General features: G+C 46.4%; 1 protein-coding gene across 1 annotated transcript in view; it reads right to left on the bottom strand.

Annotated features, from left to right (window-relative positions):
• The window catches only part of COL4A1 (collagen type IV alpha 1 chain), a 594749-nt gene that overhangs the window by 575347 nt on the left and 418 nt on the right, over positions 1 to 18984 (bottom strand). The gene's annotated exons all lie outside the window — the stretch shown is intronic.

Genomic DNA, 18984 nt, shown 5'->3' with positions numbered 1-18984 from the left:
GCTACAAAGAAAGAGCTTGTCATTAAGTGAATTAATTATTAATTATTAATCAAATATCAGTAGTGTCCTCCAGTTTTGTCCTGCCGGGTAGGACCGTGGAAATTGCCTGGGCTTCTGATTGCTTGGGTTACGTGCCTCCCTGACTGGCATCTCTGTCAAACACATAGGTAAGGCTCAAAGTAAACTCAATGCAGTGAAAAGGGAAATTCACTAATTTAGCGCCAAACAGAGAGAATCCATCGTAGCTGAGACCCTGTTAGTCTACCGTACCAAGGCTTCGGTAAAAGGCACTCATGAGACAGCATATGAGGGTAAAGTTGTTGGATGGGCTTTCCATCACAGAAAACAGGTTTGTGCACTATGGTGGGTGTTGGCACCCATCCCAGAGATAACTGTCATGGGTGATCTAAGGGTCAGTTCCATCATTGAGTAACTCCTACTAGCACCCAATATTCTAGCTAAGGTTCTTGTGGAACAATTTTGGGTCATTTTATAAAAGTGCAATGCACAAGATGCTCCACCTAAACTGGGGTGATCAGACCCTCTGGTTCATTCATATTAAAGACCTTCTTTGCAGTTTGTGTCTATGCTCCCTGTGGGAGAGGATGTAGCCTTGCGGTTAGAGCTGTGGACCTCGAAGCTGGGGAACCGTGTTCGAGTCTCAGCAACGACGCTCAACATCATGTGATTCTGGGCAAATCACTTAATCTTCCCATGCCTAACAAAAATGAATGTGTCCGTCTGTAAGGAAACTGGCGCTCATGTAAAGTGCTCTGATACCCGATGTCTCGGGTCTAGTTCGCGCTATATGAAACTCTTTATAAAAAAGACACCCTGCAGTCCACCTTCTTGGGAAAATTTCCATGGGTGGAGTACACCCTTAAGAAGTTTAGCATTGAGGGAAGAGGAGAGAGTTAATAGGATTGGTACAACCTCTACATTACTTTGAGCAGAAACCACTTCCTGGCTTTGAAATGTACTGTCTAATGCACAAAGAGAGGGACGAGGAGTTTAAGAAAAAGAGGTCCAGTACCCGTGCTCCCAAGGTGGTACGTCAAAATCACTATGGATGCATCCAACCTTCACTCATTTATTAAGACAGGTGATTAGCAATTACCCTTCCTTTTTCCCAATTTCTCCGCTGCCGAATGGGCTAGCACTTACTCATAGGAACAGCTACTCTAGGGATTCGGAAAGTTACTGGTCTACAGTTCCTAATCCCTGTGACTGCAACTTTTTTCTGGATTTTTTTATGTGTCAGCTCTCTGTGCCTGCAAGGGGTCTGATGCGGGAGGAGATGCCATTGCACAAGTATGTCTTCCTCTGGCAATGTCAGAGCCTTATGCACTTTGCTCTCTTCTGAGCTAGTTAGTGTTTTATTTTCTCACCTCCCCCACTTTCCCTATTAAAACTTAGGTCGCGCCTCCTCCCCCCCCTCATGGCTACTTATTTAAGCAGCACACCTGTGAGTCATTAGTTGATTCCATTCCACTGACTCTCTCATCTAGCACCAGGGCGCCTGGGCCTCGGTGTACAGACCACCAATCACTTTCCTTGTATCTACCTGGGAGGTTCCTGACTTCCTAGATTTTATTGAGCTACTACCCTACGGTGAATACTGCATTTTAATGCTTTTATGATTTCTCTTTTACCCGCTCATTTTAACTTAAGTTATTTTCATGTGTAGTTCGCACTGCCAAGGGAACTTGGTGGTGGGAACCAGATCTGCCAGGTTCTAGTTAGTGTTTTATTTTCTCCCTCCACTTTCATTATTGAAATGAGGGCCACAACCCCTTCTCCCCCTTGGTTTCTTAGGTGGCTAGTAGGCAGGTTGAAGGCATGCCAAAGGGTCACCAAAGTAAAGTCCATTGTTGTCCATTTACCTCCAGACCACGACCAGAGCTAGAGACCCTGCCTTGGTCCCCTGGTTTTGTGAATTTAATCTGTCTGGGACTTCTTTGCACTCAAGGGTCAGAAGAAGGCATGTTCTTTTCCTTCAAAACTTTTGCAGTACACACAATTGTTTTCTCTTGTAAGTGCAGCCACTTCTCCTCTTTGCTCCCCTTCCTTCTGATGTTCTCTCTCTCATGTCTACCTCCTCACCTCTCACTTTAATACATTCTTTCCCAAACCTACTTACTATTCAATTTCCATCACATTTCTCTCAAAACATCAAACAGAGATCCCTAACTTCAGCTCAGACAATCAGCCATCAGCTATTTTTCTTGCAGAGAACTGGCTCCATGAAGCCTCTACCTCAGAAATCATGGCCACTATCCCTCCCAGCTAGGCCACCCGCCATGTTGTCCATGCAAGCAAACTAAGGGGAAGAACTGCTATCATTTTTCACACCTCCCCCAAAATCATTTCCTCCACTCTTAATCTTCCCCAATGCAGTCTCGACTGTCTCACTCACTTCCAGCCCCAGTGCATCCTACTCAGACACACTGATTTACCACCCTCTAGGCCCAAAACGTCCTTTGCCGCCAATCTATCCATCCTGTGGCACCACCTCTCCTCAACACACAATTTCCACATCCTCGAGGATTTTAACAATCCGTTAGAAGATTCTGAAGACTTGGAAGGGATGTATGTCATTACCACGCATGCTTTTACAACGCATGCCTTTACCACGCAACTTTTACAACGCAAGTCGTTGCAACGACTTGTGTTGGGGGGTGCTGGATAGTGAATAGTTTAATTTACTATTCCAACTCCAGTCCCCGTGGATAGTAGGGAAGGTTTTGGATAGTAAATTAACTATTCCCTATCCTAGAGCGCCCCCCAGCGCAAGTCGTTGTAACGACTTTCGTTGTAAAAGTTGCATGGAAAAGGTACTGCGTTGTAAAAGTTGCGTTGTAAATGCTGTTTACCCTTGGAAGCCCCTACCACTAGTCGGCACCCTGGACACATACGGCCTCCCCTGCTTACAAAATTCTCAATGCACCGCGTTGACCATACACTTAGCGCTATCTACACCACCTATGACAACACATCCCCCTACAAGCCTCATCTCTTGAATTGACCATCTAGTAGTACTACTTGTTCTGCCACCGGGCAATTTGCATTGCTCTGCCATTCATAAACGGCACCCATGCTTCATTGGACATTGGCCAAAGATTACCCCCTCTTAGATGACCCATGCTCTGCAAGCTGAACTGTACATGCCCTTTTTTTTTAACTCTAGCACTGTCAGTAACACAATCCAATTCATAGATTACAAATGCTTTGAACAAAAAAGGCCCTTGTCAAGTGCTCTGTTTTTCATGGTACCTGTCCCTCATTATCTTGGTATTCTGAAGAACTCAGACCTGCTAAACTTCATTGCAAGTCATTATAACACAAATGGTACTCCTCTTAAAATTCTTCTGACAAACATCAGCACAAACTGGCCATCAAAAAGTGCCAAAGCCATATTTGAGATACTCAGGCCTAGTATTACGCAGATAATATTGAGTTTACCGCCAACTCATCTTGAGAGAGGTTAATATTGTCAAAAACGGCTCTCTCCACAGGTCTACAACCCCTCCATTTCACCCTCCAAAAAACTCCATCAGGGCCTGATTCAGTTCATCTACTCTAAAACTGAATTGCTCCATGCCACCTCCTCCACAATTGCACTGCAGATATGAAGCCCCCATTCACCCATCTGTTCTTTCCCAATTTCAAGGCACTGCCCCGTCCGTTATTCAAACCATTCATAAATTTAATTAGGTGAGGTTCACTTTCTGACCTTGGTCTCCCCCAAATTTATTTTAGGAGTTTTATATAACGCTAGCTGGACCCGAGGGTATCAGAGCGCTTCACAGCATGTACAATTATGTGCAAATATACAGTACAAATATTATGGTAGAACATGAGGGTTCGAGCCGGGTATAGATCAGACAAAGGAGCGAACGAGCAAAGGAGCGTGCAAATTCGAGCCTTAGCCTGGGGGAAGGTGACCCTCATAATTGCAAAAACCTGTAATCTCTCTAAAGCAGAGGCTATTGTCTCAGAAAAACTGGAAACACACTCAGGTCATGTCCTTATTTAAAAAATCCTCAGCTGACCCAGAAGCTCTAGGAAATTATTGCCACATATCAGTTTTTACCACCTTTTCCAAAATCTTAAAAAGGTATCAACACCCAGCTCTCTACTTATTTAAAGGGAAAACATTTTACATTTTTCACAATCTGGCTTTAGACGCTCCCACATTACTGAAACCAGGTCTATTACCCAAGTAGACAACCACAGATGTACGCTTGGATGCTTGTTCAAGGCCACTCTGCAACTCTGACATTATTAGCCCTCTCAGCGACCTTTGACACTACCTCTCACTCATTCTGCTGACACAATTGAGTGAAATAAGCATCTGTAACCTTGCACTGAAATGGTTCTGTGGCTTTCTGTCCCTCAGAACTCAGACCATCAGATTACCACCATTTGAATTGAATCCTCAACCACCTCTATGCTCTGTAAGCTTTTCCTGGAGTCTCATTCTATTCAAAATGTATCTCTTTCCCTGGGCCCAGCTGATCCACTCCTCATACGATGATAATACCCAAATCATCAACTCCATCCCAGGCAATCCAAATCAGGTCCTGTCAAGTTCCCATGCCTGCATGAGCGCAGTTGCCTGCTGGAAGCAGAGAAACTCTCTCAAGCTTAACTGAGAATTATTTTTATTCTTCCCTTCGGTCACAAATCACCACCCTGGTCTCTTGCTGGTGGCCCGCCAACCCTGACTTGGGCTCAACATCAACCCCTGTCTCTTCGGTCAAAGATCTGGGCATTATCATTGACAATCAACACACCTTTGGAAAACAAATCAGACAGGTATCCAGAACATGCTGCACTCTTCTAAAAGTGGTCAGGAAGATTGTCCCATTTCTTTCCCTAGATGCCTGCGGAACTATTGTGCATTCAATCAATCAATCAATCAGAACATTTATAGAGCGCGCTACTCACCCGTGAGGGTCTCAACGCGCTGACAGGAGGGGGGGTGCTGTTACTGCTCGAATAGCCAGGTCTTGAGGTGCTTCCTGAAGGTGAGATGGTCCTGGGTCAGTCGTAGGTGTGCGGGGAGGGAGTTCCATGTCTTGATGGCCAGGTAGGAGAACGATCTTCCTCCGGTTGTGGATCTGCGGATCCGTGGGACGATGGCGAGGGCGAGGCTGGCGGAGCGGAGCTGGTGGGTGGGAGTGTAGAATGAAAGGCGGTTGTTGAGGTATTCGGGGCCCATGTCGTGGAGTCCCCAAATTACTTCTCGCCTTGACTACAGTAAATGTATCGACCTGGGGATTTCCGACTACCTCACTCATCATCTTCAAGTCGTCTAGAACTAAGCAGCCAGAATCTTAGGGCTCTTCCAACCAGCTACCCAGTGTCCTCGCACCTTAAGTCACTCCCCTGACCTCCCATCTAAAACGGTGCTATATTCAAGGACCTCTGCATGGTCCACAATGCTGTGAGTGACTAAAGCCGTAGCTACTTGAAGCAAAAGGTCACTCCTCACCTTCCTTCTCGTTCCCTTCACTCCACCTATGCAAAGCAAGTGTTTGTTCCTTCCATTTCCAAGTCTCGGATGGGGCCGTTCTTTATCTTAATTTGCCGTAACTCTCTGGAAGGATCTTCTCCTCTCACTAAAATCTGGGCATTGCTCCACCAAATGCAGGGACACCCTTAAAACTGATCTTTTTACTTTACCTCTGTCTGTAAAACCCTTAACATAATACAACAGGCTGCCTTAAAACCTCTTCTTTTAAATATAGGTATCTGGTATTCCATGTACGCTACACAATGTCTCTACTCAGTCACTGATCCTGCCTACCAGCGACTGTACAGGTTTTAAGAATGGCGAGATCTAATGTTTTTCTGTCTTATTGTTTATATGTGAAGTACTATTTGTTACTGTGTGTTTCCCTGGTATTTTACCTGCTGTAGTTTTTAACTACTGCGAACGTTTCCTCAAAGTGCTATTATTGTTCTTTGTGCTGTTTTGTATATTGTAAGCTATAGCAATAAAATATTAAGATGACAATTCATTGCATAAAAATTGGAAGATATCTTGAAACAACTCTGACATTGATGTGACAGTTAAGGATCTATATTGGATCGAGAAGGGCAAATGTAAAGACCATACAAGCATTTTCTACACCTGCAAAATTGAGAAACTCCTTACATGTCATATGAGCTGTTCTAGAGCCTTGGGGTAAGTTAGTGTCTGTTTGAAATCTGACTTTTCTGCTTTGTCTCCCCGATTTTTCGCTTTTTACTCTAGATTATTGCTGGTTTTTAGACTCTGAAAACTGGGGCACTGCAGTACAGGACCCAGTGTATATGTTCTGATCCATAAAACTTTGAGAAATGTTCTAATCCCTGACTTGCATATTTATAGTTTCTATAAGGCCATAACATTTGATTAGTAAATATACCATGGCATGCATGAACAGTAAACTGTCCCCTGTAGACTGTGGACTTCTTGTGCCATCCACTAGTGTGACAAAAGAAAATATAGTTTCAGGCCTTCCTTGTGTAGCCATACTGTTGCAGCGTGACCTGTTAAAATGACTTTTTTTGACAGGTAAAATCTCCCTTTTATAGATTAGTAATTCCCATATATGTAAAACTCGTAGCCCACAAGGTAAGGTGCCCGGTATTTAAAAGTGGGACTTTTAGAAAATTAATATTTCCACGTCCCAACAGTGACATGGTCCTAAATCACTTTTTACTTTAGCAGACTTAACTGCCATACATTGAAAACCAAAGTATAGATTAAAATACTAACACTGATAACTCAGGAGAGAAAAAGGAAGACTGTAATTAAACTACTATTTTCAATAGTTATTAAAAATGTAAATCAATGGTTAAGATGGGCTTTTAATAAATATTAGTGTTAAGCAACTTTTAGAAAGTTACCCTTTTCCTACCTGAAATGTGAGAAGGCTAACTAACATAAACCTCTGGCAGCTGGCAGCCTCTGCTCATGCCTTGAGCATGTGTGAATGATGTGGGAAATGCCTCCCTGGAGCAAACAATAGGCTGACCTGAATTGGCAGAGATGAATCCTCCGAGCACAACAGAATATGTAGGGTACTGGCTCCAGGCCTCCTTTTAACAGCACAGTGTCAAATCCAGATTGACAGGTTTGTAGGGCCAAATGTAACACTTGGGGTGCACTTGAAAGGGAGAGAGCAAGATACCAAGACCATTCTTGTGGATCCCCAGTCTGGTTGCTGAAGTACCTTAATTTTGTCCTACCAACTTCTGTCTCTGGGTTTGTTGTGGGTACAATGCCTGTTTCAAACTGTATTGTAGTGTTTGATCTAGGAGAACACTAGGATTACAGTCGTATCTTCCCCACACACAGCCCCAATCCTCAGACTCCATGTTTAGTGTGGCTGAAGATTTTCACCATCTTGAAAATAAATGCCCTGAGATTTGGCACTTTGGGCCTGTTTACAGCAAAGCAAACAGGAACTACTGAAAAAGTAGGAAGGGTGGCTCTGGGAACTTTTATTGCATTGGCTAGGGAGTGAGCAGGAGTTTCCGTCACACACTAGCCTGTGATAGCTGTAAATGTGGCACTACTAGGCACGCTCTTCAGAACCCTTACTGAAGATCAGAAGAAGACTGGACCTGCTATCTGTGACTTGGAGAGGGGCCCTGAAGGATGGGACCTGCTCCTCCTTCTAACCCTGACTAAGAATTGGACTCTAATGGTCACTTGGCTCCCCTCCTGTGTGACTACAGGGGAGCAACAAGCTGCAAGAGGACTTTTTCTGGAAGTACCCAGCTAACCAGTGGCAACTAGACTGGGACTGGACCCTGCAGCTGGCCTCTTCCTTACACCCTGTGAGTTACAAAGGGCTTCCCCTGAGGCTCTGGAGGGCCTTAGAAGTGTACTCCAGTAGTTGATTGGGACTCAACCCATTCGCTGCAGGTGTCGGCCGACCGCCGTCGCGAGCACTACCTCCATAGTGCTGCGCATGTCCATTGGCCGACGCGGCCCCGCCCGCTTAATAGAACGCTCCGCACTGGCGCGGAACGTTCGAAACAGATAAGGAGTTAAAAGAGTAAGGGCCCGATTTATATCTTGGTGGTATGCATACTCTATTGCAACGACCACGAGGGTTGCCATATACCTAGGCTGTCTAGGCTTGAGTCCACCTCTTCTCCATCACCCTACCCTTCTCTCTCTTTATCCTCCTCTTGCAGGCTATTTTTCAGACCTACCTTCTCACTACCTGCATCACAGTTTTTCTGTCTTAAGTTTTCTCCATCTTTTTCCCTTTTCTGCCTTTCTCTGTCTTGCTCTTGGTCAAATTCTGACGATGAAAAATAAACCTTGGTCCACAGAGATAGGTGATGGTACACTCACCAGCAACTACGGAACTGAATTGTCCAATGAAGGCCAGAGCACAGTGGGTCATCCATAATATGAACAATCTCCCACTGACCAGCATCCTAATCCAGGGACAAGTGAAGTCTGTAGGCAAGACACTAAAACACGTACAAAACAAAGTCAGGATGAGGACCCGAGGAAACAAAAACAGTGTGGACCTTCTATTGACTTAGAATTCACTCACCAAGGTTGTTAGACTAGAAGACAATGAGCTCACCCTTCTATGGGAGTGGAGGACTGATTGACCTGCCAAGTAACTACCGTATCCATAAATGTTTATATTGTAATAATATTTTACCTTGTTAAATAAAGAGGTGACCCCTGAAATTTGCCATCTATAGGTTGAGGAGTAGGACATGCCTGTGTAATTGTAACATTCCACCTCAAAGATCAATTGAGTTTCTACATTACAAGGAGACCTTTCAACACTTCCTAGCCCCACTCCCCACCTCGGTATGCACATCATTATGTGAGGGAGGCACAAATAACCACGAGTGCTGCCAAGTGGTGTAACAAAATCCCCCACGGTGCAGGAGGCCCTGAGCTCCAGAGTCCCCCTCTGGCACTGGCAAGTCCTTGGCCTGAGAACTCCGGACTGGGTTTGCAGGGTGCGGGGGCCTGTATGTACTTTGCAGGGGCGGGGCCCACAGGTTTCGTTATGCCACTGGTGCTGCCACAACTAAACTGGCATGTATGGGTTGAACCGGAAGTGCCACATTGCTGCAAGGAGTGGACAACCTCATTGGATAAATGAGCGCTGGCCAGTTGCTCAATTCCCAGGAGTCAAGGGAAAGAACACAACTATGGAGTGAGTGAGTGAGTGAGTGAGTGAGTGAGTGAGTGAGTGAGTGAGTGAGTGAGTGAGTGAGTGAGTGAGTGAGTGAGTGAGAGAACATTGGGCAAGTAAGGAATTGAATGAGTAGGAGAATGAGTGAGTGGTCAAGTGAATGACTACTGGACATTCGGGGATACCCTCAAACACATTCTCTAAGAATTAATTACAGAGATGTCTGACCCCTCTTTTCTGCTGCACCCTCTTTAAAACTCACCCATACTTAGTGAGACACGCCCAGCGAAAGGCAGTGGCCAGCAGTGCACTGTAAGTGCTCTGAGTCTGAACACTATAAACACCCTCTCAATGGCCTGATTTGTGCGCTCATGTGTCCTTTGCCCGCACCCTTGAGGAGTTGGCTGCAATGGAAAGTAAAGTGCACCTGAGTATCAATGTGCCTGCTGGAGAAAAAACACTCACACAGTGAAAGAACTAACTGACATTTGCCTCGCTGTTGTATTCGTGCATTTAATGAGAAAGAAGGAGCTCTTTAATGAACGAGAACTGAGCATCTTTGCACCATTCAGTTCTACGTCATCTCTTGCCCACTGCAGGAATGGTCTTTAATGCGTGACAACTGCAGATGCAAATCCTAGCCCACTCCCGAATTAGCACTGCAGCCTCCCTCTCCGAATGCGAAAGATGTCCGTGCAGTGTAAGCTCGCGGAAGAATGATCTGCTTCAGAGGCAGAGCTTATTTTCGGGCGGTCAGCACTTTTAGCTAAATATACTTGCATCAGCATGCGCCATCATTTAGTTTGATGCAAAAATAAGAATTGATGGACAGAATGCAGAACAATGTCATACATTCACCCCAGTACAGAGATCTGGGCCTAAATCCATTGTTTTTTTGCTCACTGTGCCATTCCAGTTTGGACCCAGCCATATGCAAATCAGTCTTGACCCTGACCCAAGTGGGACTAGCCCAGCTCGAACTGCCAGGCTAGGTCCTCCCTGGACTGGAAACAAGCATCTTAGGACCGGTTTTGGGCTTTCAGCCCTCATCAACCAGTGCCACTGTTTTCAAGCTATCCTGGCTGAAGAGGGGTGAAACCCCGAAACCGGTCTTAGGATGCTTGTTTCCGGTCCAGGGAAGACCTGGCTTAGCAGTTCGGGCTGGACTGTTCCCATGAGGTGCAGGGTCAAGACTGATTTGCATATGGCCGGGTCTAAACAGGTGTGGCATGGTGAGCAAATGAATGATGGATTTAACCCAGATCTTTTGACTGGGGGTGAATGTATTGATTTGTTCTGCATTCCATCCATCAATTGTCTGTCTTTTTCTTCCTCGCCCTAAGTGCCCCGGGTATGCCCAGACATGGGTCCCGGGCTCACTGTGCCACTGGATTCAAGCTATCCTGGCTGAAGAGGGGTGAAATTCCGAAACCAATCCTAGGATGCTTGTTTCCAGTCCAGGGAGGACCTTGCTTAGCAGATCGGGCTGGACTGTTCCCATGAGACACAGGGTCAAGACTGATTTGTATGTGGACAGGTCTAAACAGGTGTGGCATGGTGAGCAAAAGAATGATGAATTGAACCCAGATCTTTTGACTGGGGGTGAATGTTTTGATTTGTTCTGCATTCCGTCCATCAATTGTGTATCTACTGCTTCCTCGCCCTAAGTGCGCTGGTTATGCCCAGACATGGTTCCCGGGCTCACTGTGCCACTGGATTCAAGCTATCCTGGCTGAAGAAGGGTGAAAACCCGAAACCAATCCTAGGATGCTTGTTTCCAGTCCAGGGAGGACCTTGCTTAGCAGTTCGGGCTGGAATGTTCCCATGAGGCACAGGGTCAAGACTGATTTGTATGTGGTCAGGTTTAAATTGGGGTGGCATGGTGAGCAAAAGAATGATGGATTTAACCCAGATCTTTAGACTGGGGGTGAATGTTTTGATTTGTTCTGCCTTCCATCGATCAATTGTGTGTCTTTTGCTTCCTCGCCCTAGTGCGCCACATAGGCCCAGGCGTGGGTCCCCAGCTCACTGTGCCACTTGATTCAAATTTTTCTGGCTGAAGAGGGGTGAAACCCCGAAACTGGCCCTAGGATGCTTGTTTCCGGTCCAGGGAGGAACTAGCTTAGCAGTTCGGGCTGGACTGTTCCCATGAAGCACAGGGTCAAGACTGATTTGCATATGGCCAGGTCTAAACTGGAGTGGCATGGTGAGCAAAAGAATGATGAATTTAACCCAGATCTTTTGACTGGGGGTGAATTTTTTGATTTGTTCTGCATTCTGTCCATCAATTGTGTGTCTTTCGCTTCCTCTCCCTAAGTGCCCCGGGTATGCCCAGACGTGGGTGCCGGGCTCCCTGTGCCACTGCATTCAAGCTATCCTAGCTAAAGAGGGGTGAAACCCCGAAACCGGTCCTAGGATGCTTGTTTCCGGTCCAGGGAAGACCTGGCTTAGCGATTCAGGCTGGACTGTTCCCATGAGGTGCAGGTCAAGACTGATATGCATATGGCCAGGTCTAAACTGGAGTGGCATGGTGAGCAAAAGAATGATGGATTTAACCCAGATCTTTTGACTGGGGGTGAATGTTTTGATTTGTTCTGCATTCTGTCCATCAATTGTGTGTCTTTTGCTTCCTCGCCCTAAGATCGCCGGGTATGCCCAGCATGGGTCCCGGGCTCACTGTGCCACTGGATTCAAGCTATCCTGGCTGAAGAGAGGTGAAACCCCGAAACCAGTCCTAGGATGCTTGTTTCCAGTCCAGGGAGGACCTGGCTTGGCAGTTCGGCTGGACTGTTCCCATGAGGCACAGGGTCAAGACTGATTTGCATATGGCCATGTCTGAACTGGGGTGGCTTGGTGAGCAAAATAACGATGGATGAAACCCAGATCTGTGACTGGGGGTGAATGTTTTGCCATTGTGTAACAATCCGTCCATCATCTTGTATGTTTTACTGGATTCAAGCTACCCTGGCTGAAGAGGAGTGTAACCCTGAAACCAGTCCTAGGATGCTTGTTTCCGGTCCAGGGAGGACCTGGCTTAGCAGTTTGGGCCGGACTGTTCCCATGAGGTACAGGGTCAAGACTGATTTGCATATGGCCAGGTATAAACTGGGGTGACATGAGGAGCAAAAGAATGATGCATTTAACCCAGATCTTTTGACAGGGGTTGAATGTTTTGATTTGTTCTGCATTCCTTTCATCAATTGTGTGTCTTTTGCTTTCTCACCCCAAGTGTGCCGGGTATGCCCAGACGTGGGTCCCGGGCTCACTGTGCCACTGAATTCAAGCTATCCTGGCTGAAGAGGGATGAAACCTCGAAACCGGTCCTAGGATACGTGTTTCTGGTCCAGGTGAACACTATAAACACCCTGGCTTAGCAGTTCGGGCTTGACTGTTCCCATGAGGCACAGGGTCAAGACTGATTTGCATAAGGCCGGGTCTAAACTGGGGTGGCATGGTGTGCAAAAGAATGATGGATTTAACCCAGAACATTTGCCTGGGGGTGAATGTTTTGATTTGTTAAGCATTCCGTCCACCAATTGTGTGTCTTTTGCATCATTTAATTTGATCGCATAAAATATGGAAAATGTATCCCCGGCCTCCCACTCCCCTCTCCACCCGCCAATGACTCAATTTTGAAAAGTACCTCCGACTGGCCTTCAGGTTACAGTGTAACGAAGAATGGGTGGGAATATTTGGAAGGAGATGGTAGCAAGATGGTAGGGTCCAAACTGCAGCATCGCAGTGGGGAAGGGAGGCAGAGGCAGAGATTCCCTATCCTTTCATCCCAGAACATAGGCAGAGGAAGTAAAATTGCTCTTGAGTTGTGCACGTATTCTCACCAGCTGTGCGCAAGCCAGGCGAGCCTGCGCATGGGCTGTACCACAGCTCCAGGTATATTCTGCTGCTTGCAAATACAAGCCCGAGCTGCTGGCGGCAGTTTAAGTTGGCTGTACCATTATGTTTAAAGGGGAGTTTTGAGGGGCATGGGGGATAGCTTTATATCCACAGGGCTTTAACAGGCCCGGGTCACTTCAGGGCTCAGAACCGGTGATTAAAAATGAACATTGAAATGGGTCCCTAGTAGCTTGGGGGGGTGGGGGTCTTTGTGGTAGTAAACCCACCTAAAAAAATATTCTTTTGTAAGTAGTTGGGACAAGTGCTTTCGGTCGGAAATGGTAAAGTGTCTGTCAAATTTCACCTGGGATTTCTACATGCCTACACTGACAAACACACACTTGCGTTCATCTCTGTTTTGAAGGCCTGAAAAAATGTTGTGTTTTAAGTGCCACTAACAATACACACGCCTCTTTCCACTGCCCCATAAGCCCCCTCATGTTGCTTCTCATATATTGTGTTTTAACAAGATATCCCAGCGTAACTGCTGGGAAATCTGAAGCCCCCCCCCCCCCCACAATCTTATTGACCAGGCTACGCCCCTGCCTATCCAACCCTATTATGATGTCCATAACTTTACAGGCAAAAAACAAAGATTGAGTACACAATGGCTGTAAAAACTGTTCAGGTGATTCCTTTCAGCAGTAGTTGTTTCTGTCACATTCCACACGTTTTACTTAATCTCACACTCACCGAGAGTGTTAGCTTTTTCAAAAATATTGTCTTTTTTTATTTTTCGTGAAGACTATTAATCTTCTACAGTGCTTAATGTGAACTGAGTTCTCTTCTAGGTGTCTGTGAAAATCCAGGTTGTGGGTGGGTGTTTATAAAGGGCCACAATTGAGAGCTCAGAAGTTCAGGCTAAAGGTAGTGCAAGTTTCTCACAGTGCCCATCACTGGGTCACAAACTGATTCGGAATACATGTTCATCCAATCCTTGGCCTCTCTGCAGATCACACAGAATGATGGTCATGTGTGCCAATTGGAATTGGAATTCTAAGGAAGCAGTGGCGGCCGGCACAGGTAAGAGTGGTGTGGCAATTCGGCCAGCGCAAGGTAAGTATTTTTGTGTATTTTTATTTAATTTGAACTAAACCGTCATCTGTCGACTTTGGCCCGCCCAACTCCACCACCCCACCGCTCTCACTTGTGCCGGCCAGCCCCCAATGGAAGAAGTACACAATGACAAAGTGAAAGTAGAAGAAAATGCAGTGCTAACAGATCAGCGGGTGCATTGTGTGTAATGATGATGAAGTGAAGAAAATGCAAGTATGAGAGAATTAATTCATGGTGCAGAAGAGGAAGGAGATGAGGTGTGATATGTTCAAATGGAGGAATTCAGAAAGACTTGGGGAGAAAAAGGGCAGAGGTGTGTAAAAGAAAGCCAACAGCAGAAAGCGGTGTGACTGATTGAGCGGGAGTGTTTGATACACTACCACCCCTTCTACAGACCTTAAAATGTTTAATTCGCTTGTATTTTCAAAATTGATAAATGTTTCAATTGTAATTATTCTCAACATAATCATTGTTGTTCTGTAGTTATTTGTTACCTGTAACAAGCATTGGCAAAGGCAATAGGTTTCGTTGGTTTAGGTGCATCTCCATTTAGTGGAGTGGTGTGGCTCACTGGTTAGAGGAGGCAGACCCGTAAGCAGAGAACGGCCCGGGACCAGGGTTCAATTCCCGACGCGGCAGGGTCATGGACCAGGGTCAAAACGGACTCGATAATTCTCGCCTCGGTGCCTACTCTAATCAGGGAACACACTCGGCAACTCTGGGCATTAAGCTTGCCTCATCTCTACAATGGCCCCCCACAGACGCCGGGGATGCCTGGTTTCACCTTGGAGATACCCAGAAAGGGACCATCTCACAGGGAAAACCAGGACGGGTTCCCCAGCGGTCTTCAGCGCCAGGATACTCCATGGAGTCGCAGTGCGCTTTACAAGTACACCCACATTTACATTTACATTTGCATGTTCGTTACTGTGTGATATGTCTTCAATGAAAGCTCACAGAAAGGCACCAAAGTATTAGTCGGGTGGTACCATGGAAAGCACAGGATTTTACTTCGTGTGTTTTAAGCCGCACCCTTAATTATACAGGCCAAGCCCATTGGAAAGGTTTCTCAGTTATGCATCCTAGGCCACGCCCTTTTAAAGAGCGTCCCAACTTTTTCATTCCACGTAAAGCCCTAGGTCTCCCTATAGAAACGAGAAGCTGTGCAGGATGGAGAGTGTGGGAAGGGGTTTAACCAGGGCTTTAAGTGGGTCGGGTCTCACCGGGTCTGAGCACCGGCAGTTTTTTAAAGGAGGCCTCGAAACGGGTCTCTATCGGGCTCTGTTTGGTGCCCTGGCACAGGCGGATAGCACTGACAGCAGGCCCATCGATGTGTGCTGCTCAAACTGCTCACTTCTCACTAGTGGAGAAGTTATGGCATGACGTCATGCCAGATGAGCGTTGTAGTGGAAGGGAAATCCTTTAAAGAGAGTCATTTTCTCTCTGGATTTCCCTTCCCTTTTTGAAACTCAGGTGCAGCAACATTGCAGTGGTGTCAAGTTAGGTGGAAACTTTTTCAATATTATATAAAAGCCATAGTTGCTGCTTATTTATCTTATGCAACTAACAACTATTGACAAAGCCAATAGTCCTGACTTCTTGTAGGTATGTTACTTGTTGTATTATATATCTGGATGCAATGACAGACACAGCAAAATACAAGTCGAGCGGCACACTCTGCTTAGCACAGATTTTTAGCTGGTGTTTTTAAGCCGCGCCCATAATTACTTTGGCCACGCCCCTTTGAGAGCCCCCCTAGTTTTTTCATCCCACTTAAAGCCCTGGGTTTAACAACTTCCAGGCAGAGCCCGGTTTTCTTACCAAAAGGGTTAACAATATTACAACGGCAAAACCAGCTGAAATATCACACGCCCACCTGTCAGGACACTCATGGGTGGGTTAGCCATGCTCCTGCAACTGGGTATGTAAGGCTGAAGCAAGGTCACCTGATTTCGGAATACATACAGAAGAAAACGAGTGCCTGCACTTTTTTATTTACCCCAAAGCCAAAATCTACTTTTACCAACGTTATTGTGTTTCAAACCAGACTATCCTTGAGACCAAAGTGGTACAAAAGGGGGTGGTGATGGACGGAGCATCTGAACCAATCAAACACTCACACCCAGTCAACAGATCTGGGTTTGATCCATCACCGTTCTTTAGCCCACTCTGCCACCCCAGTTCAGACATGGCCATATGCAAATCAGTCTGCCCCTGTGCCTCATGGGAACAGTCCAGCCCGAACTGCCAAGCCATGCCTTCCCTGGACCGGAAACAAGCTTCCGAGGACCGGTTTCTGGCATTTCAGCCGTCTTCAGCCCGGCTTGCTTGAATCCAGTGGCAAAGTGAGCAAGGGACTCAAGCAGTTGGAAAGGAAGCAAGTATGTTCTTCATATTGTACTGTGATATAGCAAGTTTTATAGGGATTCAGACAGCCCTTGTTAACTGAATGTTGTAAATAACTGGTGCTACTATTACCCTATTTAATGGGACCCAGTTGACTGATCCCAGGAAAATAAAAGAATTGGCTGTCCTTTCCAGGAATCAAACGTGTGATCTGCAGATCATTGCAGTCGTCAGTGGTGAGAGTTCACCTCACTGAGTGCCATGCAATCAGTGACTAGATTTGGGTATTACGTGAAAACAGCTGCCAATATTCAAGCTCCTTCTTACCTAGAACACTGGGGGGAGGGGGTGCTTCCAGGGAAGGAAACGTGGTGGCTTGGATTTCTGCCCATACTTTTTTTTTTTTAAAGAGAACATGCAATTTTGATTATTATACTAACTCATATTTTGGGGTGCTAGCTTTTAAGACGGGTTTTTCCAAAGCAGAATCAGACCCATGCAATTGTTTTCAGGATAACCGCTCATTATGTAAATCAGTTACTCCCAGACGCATGGACTGTGCAAGTCTTTTATGTGGATATGCTGACAATCTGGCACGAATCGGACCCAGGTGGAACTTTGTTGGGCACCTCCGCTCACAAAGAACAGAGGTATCTTCCTCTGTGAGGGCAGCACTCTTTCCCACGTACAGCTGACAAAAAACAGTGTGGAAATACTCCAGTGGGGTAACGTTAGCCCCCGCCTGAGCTCCGAGGGGGACCCTCTGGCACCGTGCAAGGGCGTCGGCCCCTGGCCTGAGAGCTTCAGACGGGGTGGGGGGGGGGGGGGGGGTTCTGTGTACTTTGCAGGGGGGGGGGGCTCCGTGTACTTTGCAGGATAGGGGGGTCTCAATTTTCGTTACGTCACTGTCTATGCTAAATACGTCAAAGGGCCTCTGAAATGATTGGGTCAGTCAGTCAGTCAGATATCTTTATTCGGTTATATTACACAATAACCATGAAAGTACAGTAACATCACATCATCAATTAAACATCAAGCAAATATACGATACAGAATAATAAAAATCAAGGTATCCAACTTCATATAAATATCATGCATATAACACAATACGACTTAAATAGTTATTGATTTCCGTGAGATAAAAACATTTTTAAGAAAAGCCGAAAGAGATGCGACAGTAAAAATGTTATCTAACCTCAGAATAGCTAAAAAGGCAGGTCGGCATTGTCTAAAATTCATATACTTTAAAATAGGCAGTATCCACCTTTTCCTGGGAATTGTATAAAACTTACAAAAGAGTAAAATGTGAATATCAGATTGATCAGACAGATCGTCACAAGTGAAATGATTGGGTTCAACGGCACGGCTCATCAAATACAAACGGGTGCTGCCCTAAAAAAGCGCACAGTACTAAACACAACGCAGCTCTGCCCAGCTGCTGCTCTGTTCCTCCCTCATTTTAAATGACGGGCAGGTTCTGCCCCGCTGCCAGGGTGCGGGGGACGGGGTTTCATTGAGAGAGTGGCGCTGGGAGTGTTCTGAGGAGACTGCGGGTCCCTGCGGGCTAGGACGAGACCATTCAGCCCCAGAGGGGCTGCAGGGGTGTACCACTCACCGGCTACCCACAGGACCCGCCCAAGGCACACAGACCAGGAGTACTGGAGTTGGAGAAAGTCAGATTTCAATAATCTCTCTGCCTTGGGGGTAGAAGCGCTATAGAAATGAAATTATAATACAGCACTGCAGGGCGAGTGTTCAGTTCACTCTGCCAATGTGCTGGAAATGGTAGCAGTTTAGCACCCAGGGACACGCTAGAAATGGATTAGCAGGTGCAGTTGCACCGGGTCCAGAGGCCTGACGGGGGAGGGGGGCTATTATCCCAGATTATTATGGGAAATGACTCCCGAGCTAGCAGTGACTGGGACCATTTTCACTGCCTGCATCATGTCCCACACAGGCAACTGTGGTCGCTGCTTCCTAGACAGCGAGGAGTCCATTGAAAGGAGACAGGCGGCGCTCACATGTCAAAGACACGTCAAAATGTGGGTCACACCAGGGAGGCAGGTGCAGCAAGTGCAGTGACACCCATGCCCGGGAGTCTGAGGGCCCCACCGCGCCCCATTTAGGGTTGTCGTTTACTATTGAACAGGAGATCACGGGTCCTTTTACATGCTTGTATCAGAACCCATAGAAGGCTTGCTACACGCCTGGGTCACCTACCTGTGGGGCTGGCCCGCCCCTCAATCCATAAGGAATCCGTTGTATCTAGTGCTTGCGTTTATAGCGCCGTGGAATGAAAACTATTGGGAAATTAAACGAAACCCTCTCTGCAGGGCACTACGCCCTTGTGCCAGACACCTCGTGAACATCCCATGACGTGGGTATCTGCACTATAAGAGTTAATATTCCAGTCATATCTGCCCAGTGACAGTGGGAACCTAGGGATAACGAGACGCCCAAAACAGCATTAATTGCATATTCTCTACAGAAGTTTATTCCCACCTGTTAATATTGC

The sequence above is a fragment of the Lissotriton helveticus genome, chromosome 8 (genome assembly GCF_964261635.1).
Source record: "Lissotriton helveticus chromosome 8, aLisHel1.1, whole genome shotgun sequence".
Lineage (NCBI taxonomy): Eukaryota > Metazoa > Chordata > Amphibia > Caudata > Salamandridae > Lissotriton > Lissotriton helveticus.
The sequence above is the reverse complement of the archived record's forward strand: the minus strand, read 5'-3'. Positions and strand labels throughout refer to the sequence as shown.